This window comes from Zingiber officinale, chromosome 9A (assembly GCF_018446385.1).
Source record: "Zingiber officinale cultivar Zhangliang chromosome 9A, Zo_v1.1, whole genome shotgun sequence".
In the NCBI taxonomy this organism is placed as follows: Eukaryota; Viridiplantae; Streptophyta; class Magnoliopsida; order Zingiberales; family Zingiberaceae; genus Zingiber; species Zingiber officinale.
This window is the reverse complement of record NC_056002.1, coordinates 99819707-99834236: the sequence shown is the minus strand read 5'-3', so window position 1 is coordinate 99834236 and position 14530 is coordinate 99819707. Positions and strand designations below refer to the sequence as shown.

Sequence of the window (14530 nt, the reverse complement as noted above, 5' to 3'; positions counted from 1 at the left end):
CAACCAATGGTGAAAAGATGAAAATTAATTTTTCAAAAATAGTTTTGGAGGAAAAAAACGAAAGGCGTAAGGTTTTATTTTTAACCTATACAAACGACAAAGCCACGAAAAAATGCTTGATGGTGGTTGCACCAGTTCAAAGCGACCCCGCTCTGATACCAATTGTTGGATCGAGACGCGCTAGAGGGGGGGTGAATAGCGCTCGCGGCTATTTCGTTCGATTATTGAAATCGTAAAACAATCGTCGAGTAATTAAAGCAGAGGAAATGAAATAGAGAAAACACAGACACGAAGGATTTACTTCGTTCGGAGCCTAAGGCACCTCCTACTCAAAGGCCCGCAATCCTTGATCGCTTTCCGTGGGCAACAACTATAAGCTCGTATAATTATTACAAACTAATTACAAATGTAACTGTAATTAAAGTTATACCGACAACAGTGGTAGAAAAATCTGAGGTCCGGGTCGTCGGAATGTTGCAGCAGCACTTCGGAAGCAATACTTGAGCAGAACACAGCACGAGGAAGCTTTTTCTTTCGTTGTTCTTTGCTGCTGCTCGAACCCCTCTTATAAAGGATGTTCAAGGCGCCTTAAACCCCTCCAAGGCGCCTCCAGGCTGGCCGCGTCACCCGCGTAGATCAGAATTGACCTGGTCGAACTTTATCCTGTTCATGGCACCTCCAACCTCTCCAAGGCGCCTTCATCAACTTGTTCAAGGCACCTTCAGCCTATCCAAGGCGCCTTGAAGCTTTCTTCGTAGCCAGCTTCAGGTTTCGCACCCGAGACGCCTCCAAGCTCCATGGAGGTGCCTCGGACACTGTTCATCCGAGGTTAATCTTTACACTTTGGTCCCTGCAAGATACATTAATCCCAAATATACCCTGCAGAACAAAGTTAGCACATAAAGCATAATAGAAATGATAATGACAGTCTCCGGACTGTCCGAGTCTGACTTCGGGTTTCTGACCGGAAATCCTAGGTCGACCCGATGCCTACTGTTCCCTCTACGGGGAACGCGTCCTCACCTACTCCACTCAGGAGATTTACCTGATGCTAATCCGGTCCTCCAGGCCACTGGGCTTTCTGCCTAGGGTTACCACCCCCTAGAACCTAGGGTTACCGCCCCCTAGGGTTTTTCTCCACCTAGGGTTACCACCCCCTAGGACCTAAGGTTGCCGCCTCTTAGGGTTTTCCTCCACCTAGGGTTACCGCCCCCTAGGACCTAAGGTTACCCCCCCCCCCCCCTAGGATTTTCCTTCACCTAGGGTTACCACCCCCTAGGACCTAAGGTTCCCCCCCTTAGGATTTTCCCTTCACCTAGGGTTACCACTCCCTAGGACCTAAGGTTACCACCCCTTAGGATTTTCACCTGCCTAACCGCAGTTAGGACTTTCCTGAAACCTTCTTTAAGCACGTTAGATAACAAGGAATCTTAACTTTGAATCCCTTTGCCATTATCAAAACTGAGGTTCGATCGTCGGATGCTTCCCGCACCAATAGAAAGCTACTTTTCTCGCGATCCTTCTCCTAATTTCCTAAATTGTCGCAAACTCATTGAGGACAAGCCTCCTGATCTATACCCTCATCTGACCTTAGTATGACTTAAATTCAAATCCTTGTAAAGGGGGACCAAAACTTTATGATGACAATCTAACAAACTCATGTGAAGTTGATTATCCCTTTTTCATTGTTAATTTTACTCTTCCTTATGGCGATCACCTATTTCGTATAAATATATTAAATGTTGCTTGGTTGGTCATCATAAAACCTCACCCAACAGATTATTATGTTTTGACTGTTTCATCATGACCGGACGGTATATATCAATGCTGACAAATACCGTCCGATACTTTATAGATCAATTATGTTTCGTCCGATCTAGCACATTTTTATTGTGATATTCCCAATATCGGTCGATTCGCTTTACTTGATTGATTTACACTCATATCTTCGTATGTCATCTTATATATTAATCAAGTCTTATATGGTTTTATCATAGTGTATGTTACTTGACCTATCATGATAAGCCTTTGGTCGACATATTTGGGTGGTCTTTATCTCTGCCGATCTATTAGAACCGCCCGATTCATATATATGGACCTCGTCGGTAACCTTTAACCAAGTCCTGTCAGTTAACTAACACCTTGTACCCAACTTTTGCCTTATTTTAACACACAAATAACCTGAACTTATAATCACTTGAATAATTTTTATTTGTATTCGTAAAACTTTCTTAAGAATTGTATCTAGGGAAACTTTAGGCATTTTTCGAGGAAGATTACTTAACTTTACCTCTCTTTCTTGATTTTATCTTTTAATATTATCACCCATTTATGGCGATTGGAATTCCGAGTACTTTTTCTTTTCTTGTTTTCTTCTGTTATCTCTGTTTGGGGGTTTTAGCACAGGGCTGAAAGAAAAACAAGGGTTTTAAGAAGTTTTCTTCCGCTTTCCCACATCTCTCTTCATCTTCCTTGATTCTTCTTCCTTCTATTGTCTCACTATGACAACTTCCCCTCCTGCGTGGTTTCTCTCGTGTGCTTCCGACCTTATAGATACAGAAGAAGTGGATTTAAAGGCAACCTATGGTTTTCCTTTTTATATAGTTCGTCCCGCTCCTCAGGATAGTCCACATCTTTCTCCTTTAGGGTGTATATCTATCTTTCGAGATCAAGTCCTACAAGGTTTTCGATTTCCTCTCCACCCTTTTTTCTCTGTTGTTAGTCTCTATTTTAATATTCCACTCAATCAGTTTGTCCCTCAATCCTTTTCTATCCTTATGGGTTTTGTCGGGGTATCTAAACTGTTAGTTTTTTCCTTGTCTCCTCGTCTTTTTCATCACTTCTTTGTTCCTCGTTGAGTAGATGTTGGTGTTTTCAAATTCCAATCTCGTCCCAAGGCCATTTTGTTCAACCGAATTCCTCCTCAGGGGGAATGGTATCACAAATTTTTCTATATGCGTCTCCCTTCTCCTCCTTCGTTTCCCATTCAATGGATATATGACCTACCTCCGCTTCCTAGCACCCATAATCTTCTTAACGATCCCTCTGTTGCTTTTGTCTTACCTAAACTGAAAGGAGCAAAATTCAGCTTGCCGCATCTAATTGTGGAGGGTTTGATGTTTCCTTTCGGGATAAGCAATATTTGGATGGATCTTTTGGTATGTATAAACATTTCATTCCGTATTTACTGATTAGTATATCTCTTTTATAATGGTGTTTAATTCCTGTGTTTCAGCTGATGTTCTTCATCCAGCCTTTATGTACAAGAATCCTGCTATGACTAAGTCCTTTGTCAATAATCTTGGAGAAGAATGGTTGCGAGCTCGCCGAGCTAATCCTAATTCCTCCACCCTAGGTTTGCTATTTGAAGAAGAACAGCAGGCAGAGGCTGCCGCAGCCATGGAAGAGGAAGAAGAAGAGCCTTTTGTTGCCTTAGTTAAAAAGCCAAAGCTTACTGAGGATGCCCCCTTTAGCGATTTCTTTGGTACTTTTGTGCAAGCTCCTCTTGTTCCGGCGCCCATTTCTATCGAGAGAGGTAAGGCACCGATAACTCCTACCCATATTATCTCTAATCCTTCTCTTAGGATGATGAGACCCAGTCTACTTATCCCCTCTTCTTCTATTATTTCAGCTCCTTCTGCTTCTGCTTCTGAGATGGCTATTATCCCTTCTATGTCTTCTGCACCTCTCGCATTGGCCTTGCCTCCTTTGGCTTCTGGGCCCCGAGGAAAATGAACACCTTGCCGGAGATCTTCTCCAAGTGCCAGTCCCTCAGCTATCCATGTTTCCATGATTGAATCAGCCTCCCCTGCATTGCCACCTTCTATTCCATCTAGTTCTTCTTCTGCTTCTTTTGTTTCTACTATTTCTTTTCCTTCCATTGCATCTTCTTCTTCTCTACCTCCTTCTTCCTCCATTCCCCGACCTTTATTTAAACAGGCTATGGGTTTGCCCTCCCAATTGGGGCAATCTTCTGATCCACCTAGCTATGGTTCTTTACAACTACAAGGCCTATTGGCCGAATCTTGGCTACAAGGCCAAGAACAACTAAGAGGCCTTAGTCTTCCACATCGAGCCGACCGCCATAGTCGTCAGGCAATAGCTGTAAGTATTTCAAGTTATATGTTGTCAACTTTGTATCCTCATCTTTAACTATATCATCCTTTTGTTTAGTTCCTTGCCTCAAGTCTGCATATTGACCAACTACTTATGGCTAAGGACCAGGAGAACAACAAGTTAAAAGCTCAACTAGAGACATTGAAGGCTACTTTACCTTCTTCTAATAACGACCTGGCTCAGTTGCAAGAGAAAGTGGCCTTACAAGATCAACAATTGGGGGCCTTGAGATAGGAATTGGAGGAGTCACAACAATTATTGAAAGATAAAGAGCTTACAAGGAGAACTTTGGAATTATAGGTGGATCGACTACATTCTGGTCTTTGACTGGAGATTGCTTTAAAGGAGAAAGCTCTCTTAGATGCTTCTAATAAAAGTCTTATTTTAGATAAAGTAGGGAAGCTTCATAATGCATGTCTTTCTGACCAAGCTCAAGACCTAGCCTCTCATGATTTCACTATCCTACAGGAACAAGAGCAAAGGAAAGCTCAAGATGTTGAGTTGTCACTGCTCCAGAAGGAATTGGAACAGCTTAAATCAGAAAAGGATGCTTTAAAAGATCAAAACACAAAACTGCAAGCTGATTTTCAAAGCTATAAGGAGCAAGAGAAGAGTCGATGGGAAGAGTAGTGTCTGGCTTATTTAAAGTCTTCAGCATTTGCCCAAGAATTTGTTCGTAGGATAGTGGGTGCCTTAAATCATTCTGTATCGGGAGTTCTTCGACAGTTAAGAGAGGGTGGTTATCTACCCAAGGAACCTCCCCTTCTTTCATAAGTCGTCGCAGGCTTAACGAAGAACTACCCGCAGATTTAAAAGGTCCTTTTAATTAATCATGTCTGTGTATCTAAGAAGATTGTCCATAAAAGACTTGTAATTTGTAATGAAAAGAAGTGTAACCAAAACTGGGTAATTAAGTGATTGCGATGTATAGAAAAGTTTTGATACTTACCTGTTTCTCTATTGTGCTGGTTTGAGAATGCCTCTTTTGAAATGCTTCCGAGCATTAAGTATAAGTTTTATTCAAGAATTCCTTGCTCATCTCTTGAAGTTAAACCTTGTCTTGATGAATCCTTCTGCAGATAACATCTAGTGTGCTCCATATTTCAAAAGAATGAATAATCCCGAGTGACTTTAGATAAGGAACTGTATAAAACTCCTGAGTTCCGAGCTGAGTATAATACTCTGGGTGATTTTTAAATAAAGATTTCCATATGAATGGGCTTCCAGATAGAAAATGTGCCATATGCATAGAATCCCCCTTGAACCCTGGCTTCTGATCCAGTGTAAAATGTCAACCGATTTTGTGAATAGATCCATATAAATTTGTATTTACCATGCCAATATAATCCCGGTTAATTAGGCTTTGAAGTCTCCAGTTCCTCCCATAAAGACCCGTTCGAGTTACTTCATGAGATTTCCCGATCTACTATGTTCTGTGATGGTTTAAATTCTCCGGTTCCTCCCATGAAGACCCGTCCGAGTTACTTCATGAGATTTCCCGATCGACTACGTTCTGTGACGGTTTAAAGTCTCTGGTTCCTCCCATGAAGACCGGTCTGAGTTACTTCATGAGATTTCCCGATCGACTACGTTCTGTGACGGTTTAAAGTCTCCGGTTCCTCCCATGAAGACCCGTCTGAGTTACTTCATGAGATTTCCTGATCGACTATGTTCTGTGATAGTTTAAAGTCTCCGGTTCCTCCCATGAAGACCCGTCCAAGTTACTTCATGAGATTTCCCGATCGACTACGTTCTGTGACGGTTTAAAGTCTCCGGTTCCTCCCATGAAGACCCGTCTGAGTTACTTCATGAGATTTCTTGATCGACTATATTCTGTGATAGTTTAAAGTCTCCGGTTCCTCCCATGAAGACCCGTCCAAGTTACTTCATGAGATTTCCCGATCGACTATGTTCTGTGATAGTTTAAAGTCTCCGGTTCCTCCCATGAAGACCCGTCCGAGTTACTTCATGAGATTTCCCGATCGACTATGTTCTGTGATAGTTTAAAGTCTCTGGTTCCTCCCATGAAGACCCGTCCGAGTTACTTCATGAGATTTCCCGATCGACTATGTTCTATGATAGTTTAAAGTCTCTGGTTCCTCCCATGAAGACCCGTCCGAGCTACTTCATGAGATTTCTCAATCGACTATGTTCTATGATAATTTAAAGTCTCCGGTTCCTCCCATGAAGACCCGTCCGAGTTACTTCATGAGATTTCCCGATCGACTATGTTCTATGATAGTTTAAAGTCTTCGGTTCCTCTAATGAAGACCCGTCCGAGTTACTTCATGAGATTTCCCGATCGACTATGTTCTGTGATAGTTTAAAGTCTCCAGTTCCTCCCATGAAGACCCGTCCGAGTTACTTCATGAGATTTCCCGATCGACTATGTTCTGTGATAGTTTAAAGTCTCCGGTTCCTCCCATGAAGACCCGTCCGAGTTACTTCATGAGATTTCCCGATCGACTATGTTTTGTGATAGTTTAAAGTCTCCGGTTCCTCCCATGAAGACCCGTCCAAGTTACTTCATGAGATTTCCCGATCGACTATGTTTTGTGATAGTTTAAAGAGTCCGGTTTCTCCCATGAAGACCCGTCCGAGTTACTTCATGAGATTTCCCGATCGACTAAATTATTATACCAATTTATGATGTTTGTACTGACCTTTTTCTGGATTTTTCTTAGGGGAGCTGAATAGGTCTTTAAGATTTCCCACTGTTGATTGCTCGAAAAGAGATTATAAAAGTTCTGCCAATACTTATCAATCTGTATGCACCACATTTATTTTTGTGGCGATATTTGCCTTGCATTGCATTTATTGAAAGAAATGTAGTACATGAACTGTAAGAATACTTGTCTTCTTTTCATTGGGAACTTACTTCAAATAATTATGATTTGTTCCTTCTGACATATTCTTAAGTAGCATGGTCTTGTTAAGTCCGGTAAGGTTGTAAATAATTGGCACTCCAGGGACGTTCCAGAATTCTTCCTTCAGTATCTTGGAGATAATATGAGCCTGATGCGAGCTTTTCCACCACTTTGTAGGGTCCTCCCCATTGTGGTGCCAACTTATTGACATCCCCGACAGGTTTGATACGCTTCCATACTAAATCTCCTACTTGGAAAAATCTTGGGATGACCCTTTTGTTGTAGTTCTGTCTCATTCATTGTCGGTATGATACGAGACGAGCAGCGGCTTTATCTCTAATTTCCTCTATCAAATCCAGCTCCATGAGTCATCGACCCTCATTGTCTGCATCATATAATTGTCTTTTATCAGATTCTATTCCTACCTCAATGGGAATTATTGCTGCTCCCCCATAGACTAATTGAAAGGGCGTGATTCCCGTAGCTTCTCGAGGTGTAGTACGATATGCCCAAAGAACGCTGGGTAATTCATCTACCCAGCTACCTCCGACATGATCTAGTTTGCTTTTCAAATCCCTTATAATTTCTCTATTGGTTACTTCCGCTTGACCATTACTTTGCGGATAAGCCACAGAGGTAAAGGCTTGAGTAATACCATAACTTTTGCACCAAGTTAAAATTCTATCTCCTTGAAATTGCCTTCCATTATCAGAGACTAATTTATGAGGAATTCCAAATCTGCATATGATATTTTTCCACAGAAATTTAATAACTACATCTTCAGTAATTCGGGCAAGTGATTCTGCTTCTACCCATTTGGAAAAATAATCCACTTCTACCAATAAAAACCTTCTTTGTGCAGCCGCTATAGGAAATGGGCCTACTATGTCCATGCCCCATTGATCGAAGGGACATGAGACTATAGAGATTTTCAACAACTGTGTGGGATGATGTGAAATATTTTGATGTTTTTGGCAAGACATACAGGTTCTTACCAACTTGTTGGCATCATCGTGTAAAGTATGCCAGAAATACCCTGCTAATAAGATTTTACGGGCCAAGGATCTCCCTCCTATATGACTACCACATGAACCTTGATGCACTTCCTGTAGAATAAATTGTATATCTTCCGCGCCGATACACTTGAGCAAAGGTCTAGAAAAAGCTCTTTTATATAATTGTTCTCCTACCATAGTGTACCGAGCAACTCTCTTCTTAAATACCCTTGCTTGTTCTGCATTACTCGGAAGAGTACCTTGTTGTAGATACAATATGATTTGAGCTCTCCAGTCGCCTTGAATTTCTGTGTCAGCTTGTCTTTCGATACAAGATATTATCAGAGTTTGTTCTACTGGCCGATCTAGACTCCATGGCACTATAACAGAGGCCATCTTGGCCAATTCATCTGCTACCTGATTCTCAGATCGAGGAATTTTTTTGTATATTTACTTCTTAAAACTGTGACTTCAACTTATCGAATGCCTCAGCATATAGCTTGAGTCTGTCATTATTAATTTCAAAATTACCTGATAGTTGTTGGGCTGCTAATTGAGAATCAGAATAAATGAGTACTCGAGCTACCCCTATATGCCGACACTACACCAAATATGACTTTCCGCAGCATACAAATATGTTATCCGCAGCACACATTGCACGTTGCATAACTGCAAGCTGTTAAAAGTCATAAAACAACGACAGCGCACATCGCGCGCTGCGGTTAAAAGCATTCGCAGCGCACACCATGCGCTGCGGTTAACAACATTTGCAGTGCGCACTGTGTGCTGTTGTTAACAACATTCACAGCGCATGATGCGCGCTGCAGTTAAAATATCATACAATTATCACTAATATTTATTTAAAATATATAATTTAAATTTAAAATTTAAAAATTATCATAATTTATTGATCACTTAAAATAGAAATAAAAAATTATAAAATACAATAAAAATGTGAATACATAACTTTTATTCATCTAATAATAATTTTACAAAGCTCACAAATTTCTCTAAGTCAAGTACAAAAATCATGAATTTCTAACAATCAAAGATTTCACTGTCAATAATGTTCGAACACTGTTTTAATCTAATATGCATCCAAGTATTCCACTTGCCACAAGTGTTTGTGCCGTTTTCAAGACTTCTATCTTAGCCTTCATCTCTCAGCTTCATATTTATGATCTGATGTCGAGAGACTATGACCAACCTCAATGTCCTCATCTTTATCTTTATCTCTAGCTTTGCTAACCCCATCTCCATCACGAACTGTGCTCATTCTTTTGAGTGTTATCTTTTGAAGTATTTCTATTTTCAAGCTCCTCTATCTTTTCTAGTTCTTCTAGTCTTGCCATAATTCGAGCATATTCTTCATCTTCACCAAGCTTTTGCAGATTTTCTACCTTGTAGGTGTGTAAAGAATCTGAAACAGTTAGATTGAAAATTAGAGGGAAGCACCTTGTCTTTCACCCAAACTAATAATATAGCATGCCTTGCAAATGTGAATATTTACAATATGTATTTACACAACAAATTAAAGTAAGTTGGAATCTCAAAAGTAGTTGCACAAAGAGAACATAGAAGTTGCTAACTATACTAAAAAAACATACATTACAATATGTGATTCCATTTCAAATAGATCAATATGACATCTCACAAGAACAATAAGTATATCTTGAAAAATGTTCTAAATCGAAATGTAACAACTAATTATGTGATTCCATGTCAAGCAGAGAATGATAATGTAGCTTACTATGGACCAAAACCTAACAAGAATACTTGAACCAAAACCTAATCATCCCAAGTCTAGATTCATACAACAGAAGGTTAAACCTGCAACTACCATATGCAGTTACATTAGTAAGTCTAGTAGTTATTCCTATGCCTAAATTGTACTACAGAAGTTGCTAGAAAAGTATAATATATTTCTGGATTTGAAGAATAAGCAAAGTGATTGAACAACATGAAAGAATTCTTTTTCAGTGTAAATCACATACTACACGAAATGTTCACAAAACTTAACTTTGTTGACTAGTCACTTGATGTCACCGACTATCGCTAAAGTATCTTCATCAATAGTATGCTTCAAGCGTTTGATCGCTTTGTCCACTTGCAAACAGAGGTCATTCTCATATGTCCTATTTCATTAGGATAAAAGAGGGAAAAAAATTCTATCACCATTTTCAGACAATGAAAATTTTGATATTTTTTTATGAAAAAAAAGTGTTTCATGGGTGAGCAGCAGTTTGAGAACTTCTCTGTTTCAGTTTGTCCTGACAATTAAGACGATGAGAGAGATCGTTTGAACAAAGACTCCAATGATCAATCCCCACCATATTCCTTGAGCCACAGCAGCATCAAAAACAATTGTTTAATATTTTTCCTAAATCAAAACAGATCAAAAGAGTAATTTAAATCTTAGTTTTCACTTACAGTAGTAGCTAAACTACTTGAATCTAAAAACAATGCCGATGGAAAGTCCAATCAGGTAATAAGCACCCACATTTACATAAGCCACTATGGCTTGCCACCCACTTCCAATAGCAACTCCTACATCATCCATCCTCGTGAACACTTGAAGCTAGTCGTCCATTAAAAAAAAATTATAGAATTTTAGATCAATGTTGTACTAGACAGAATTGACAAACCTCCATTCAAGAAAATGGAGATGGAAAGTAGAGGAGTTAGATTAATGATTGCTGGTGTAGAGCTTGCGCAAGAGCGTGTGCAGTATGAGGACCAACACACTGATGATCAAGCTAAGGATCAAGTTGATCGTCACCATAACAAGGACTGCAAACTTAGCGACTCGAGGATGAGCAGCCCCCAACTCATTCCCTATCCTCACACTTCAACAAACAACCTCTGGTTATTAGTGAATGATTCATGGAGATTGATGGAAGTGCAGTAGTCGTCAAACCTTGCAGCATTGCTCAAGCCGAGCATGATCATGAAGTCCCAATTCCACTAATTTGCACTAGAATCGATCACACTGTCAGTAAGAAATTTAGATAGGAATTGATATGCTGTGTGGTCATTGATTACCAGATAGATATGACATTGAGTGAGATTTCTGGATTTAGGAGGTAGCCTGTGATCAGCACGAAACCTTGGATGTGCCAAATCTCCAAGCTATGATGAATGTGAGTTTGAGCGAGGGGGAAGAGGAAGAGAGGGGGAGAAAGTTGGAGGGTTGACTTACACGAGCATGATGGTTGATGAAACAGTGAGTTTGAAAAAGAGCCAGATGCCGGTGAAGACCTTAATAGAGAGGTCAGTCCAGGTGGCCCTGCAGGAAGGGATGAGGATGATGTAGAGCCAATTGGAGAGGACGAGCACCCACCAAGGGATGCTGAGAGTGATGGAGGCGCCGAGGAGGCCGAAATCAAGGACAAAGACGGCAAGCTAGGAGATGAGGATATGAAGAGGAGGACGGCGACGACAATGACGGCCATGGGGTTGATGATGTTTTGAGCCTATAGGAATAGTTGCATTGGGTAATAAAGGGTGAAGGAGATGAGCTGAGGCAGGAGGCCGCGGGAGTAGATCCGGCCCACCTTCGCGACCGCATCCGACTGGCCGTTGGCGTTGAGGAAGGATCCAGAGAACAATGAGTTCGATCACCCAATCCCTCTCCCTGTCCCTTCCCATGGAACCCTAATTTGACCCCGATCGCGCCGGCTGCCTTCTCCGCCACGGCTCCGTCAAAATCGAAATCCTCCCCATTGTTTGGCACCTCCTCCTTGTTCTCATCTTCGAGGGTAGTGTGAAGGTCGCCTTAGCGTTAGGGACGAAGGAGGCGAAGGGCAGAGAGGAAGACGAAGTCGAAGTCGCGCAGGGCAGTGGCGTGCAAGGGTTTTGGGCAGAGGCAAAGGCGCGAAGGGATGGGCGGCGGCATAGGAAGGGTTTCACGGATTAATTCTGGTGTGGTACATTGGGTTACAAAAGCACTACATTTTTTCTAATTTTTAACAGTGCATTTTGCACACACTGTTAATATTTATATTTTAAAAAATGTGTTGTTAATATTAAATATTAACAATGTATTTTACACGCCATAAAAAAATTTATTAACAGCATATATTTTTTTACACATTGCAGTTTATAAAAAAATAATATTATTCGCAACGCACTTAATTGAGCGCGCCGTAAAAATTATCATTAACGACATGTCCTAACCATGCGTCGTTAATAATGTGCTATGGAAAGTCATATTTGTTGTAGTGAACTATTAACAGCGCGCTTCACATGCCATTAATATTAAGTTTTAACAGCACACTCTGCATGTCGTAGAAAAATTTATTGATAGCGTACTTTTTCTGCACACTGTCATTTGTATAAATATTATACTATTCGCAGCGCACATAATTATGCACGCCGTAAAAACGATTATTAACGGCGCACTTTAATTGTACGCCGTTGATGATGCGCTGCGGAAAGTCACTTTTGTTGTAGTGCGAGCGGCTTGCAATCCAGCTATCAAAGCTTCATATTCTGCTTCATTGTTAGTAGCTCTATAATTCAATCTGATAGAAAGTTGAAGTCTGTCTTCTCTTGGAGATATAAGAAGAATACCAATCCCGTTGCCCTATCTAGTTGAGGAGCCATCTACATAAACTTTCCAGATGTTTTCTTCCTCAGGGCCTTGAACTTCTATAATGAAATCTGCTAGAGCTTGTGCCTTGATGGCTGAGCGGGGTTGATATTGTATGTCATATTCACCAAGTTCAGTGGTCTATTTAATCAGCCGACCTGATGCCTCTGGGTTGAGTAACACCCGTCTGAGAGTACTGTTGGTTAATACAATAATTTCATGTGCTAAGAAATATGGGCGCAACCTCCGAGCGGTTAATACTAGTGCATAAGCCAATTTCTCTAGTGTAGTATATCTACACTCAGCTCCTTTTAATAAATGGCTAGAAAAATATACAGGTTGTTGTTCTTTTCCTTCTTGTCTGACTAATACAGAGCCCATGGTGTTTTCATTAGCCGACAAATAGACCCAAAGAGTCTCTCCTACTATAGGCTTAGCTAATATAGGGAGTAGACAAATAATCTTAATTCTTGGAAAGGCTTATCACATTCCTCATTCCACTGAAATTTATTGGCCTTTCTGAGTATTTTAAAGAAATGGAAGCTACGATCGGCCGACCTGGAAATGAACCTAGACAAGGCTGTAATCCGGCCGGTCAAACTTTGAGCTTCTCTCATGTTGCACGACGACTCCATGTTCTGAAGTGCCTTGACTTTGCTCGGGTTGGCTTCTATTCCCCGTTCGGACACCATATACCCCAGGAATTTTCCCCCTTTCACTCCGAATAAACATTTGCTCGGATTTAGCTTGAGCCCATATTGTCTTAATGTCTTGCAAGTCTCCTCTACATCCCTGCACAGATCAACAGCTTGAAGAGATTTAATTAAGATATCATCAACATATACTTCCATATTTCTCCCTATCTACTTCTGGAAAACTTTATTCATAAGCCTTTGATAAGTTGCTCCTGCATTTTTTAATCCAAAGGGCATAACATTATAATAATAAGTACCTTCAAATGTTATGAAACTGACCTTTTCTTGATCTTCTTTAGCTAAGGGAACCTGATGATAGCCTTGATAAGCGTCTAGCATAGAAATGTACTCACATCCAGCAGTGGAGTCTACCAGTTGATCGATCCTGGGTAATGGATAATAATCTTTTGGGCAAGCCTTGTTGAGATCTCGGAAATCAATGCACACTCGCCATTTGTTTCCTGGCTTAGAGACTAACACCACATTAGCTAACCAGCTAAGAAATTGTACTTCCCTGATGTAACCAACCTCCATAAGTTTAGTTATCTCTTCTTTGATGATTTGGTTATGTTCTGCACTAAAATTCCTCTTTCTCTGCATGACCGGGCGGGCATTTGGGAAGACATGTAAGGAATGCTCCATGATTGTAGGAGAAACGCCCGAGACTTCTTTAGGTGTCCAGGCAAATACATCATTATTCTTCTTTAGGCATTGTATCAATTCGGCTTTTAGAGTGGGATCAAAGTCAGCCACAATATACATAGTAGCTTCAGGCTGACCGGTCTGGATCTGAACTTCTTCCTTTTTTTCATAAACCAGAACAGGCTGCTTTTCCTGAATGGAATTAACTTCCATTCTTTGAATCTTTTGGGAAGTGTTAGCTTCGGCCCGAACTATTTCTATATAACATTTTCGGGTTGTCTTCTGATCACCTCGTACCTCCCCAACTTGGTCATCAACGAAAAATTTAATTTTCTGACAAAATGTAGAAACGACCGCCCTAAACTCGTTCAAGGTAGGTCGACCCAGTATCACATTATAAGAGGATGGGGCGTCTACCACCATGAAATAAGATCTCCTTGTTCTCATCAGAGGCTCCTCTCCTAGAGATATGACCAACTTTATTTGTCCTAGCGGTTGCACTTCATTGCCCGTGAATCCATATAGAGGAGTGACCATCTGTCGAAGTTCACTCGGGTCAATCTGTAGTTGATCGAAAGCCTTCATGAATATAATATTGACATAACTGCCAGTGTCTATGAAGGT

At 40.7% G+C, this 14530-nt stretch overlaps 1 pseudogene; it reads right to left on the bottom strand.

Moving 5' to 3' along the window:
* Nucleotides 1-8925: 8925 nt before the first annotated feature.
* On the bottom strand, nt 8926-11580 carry LOC122019380 (annotated as a pseudogene).
* Nucleotides 11581-14530: the final 2950 nt, after the last annotated feature.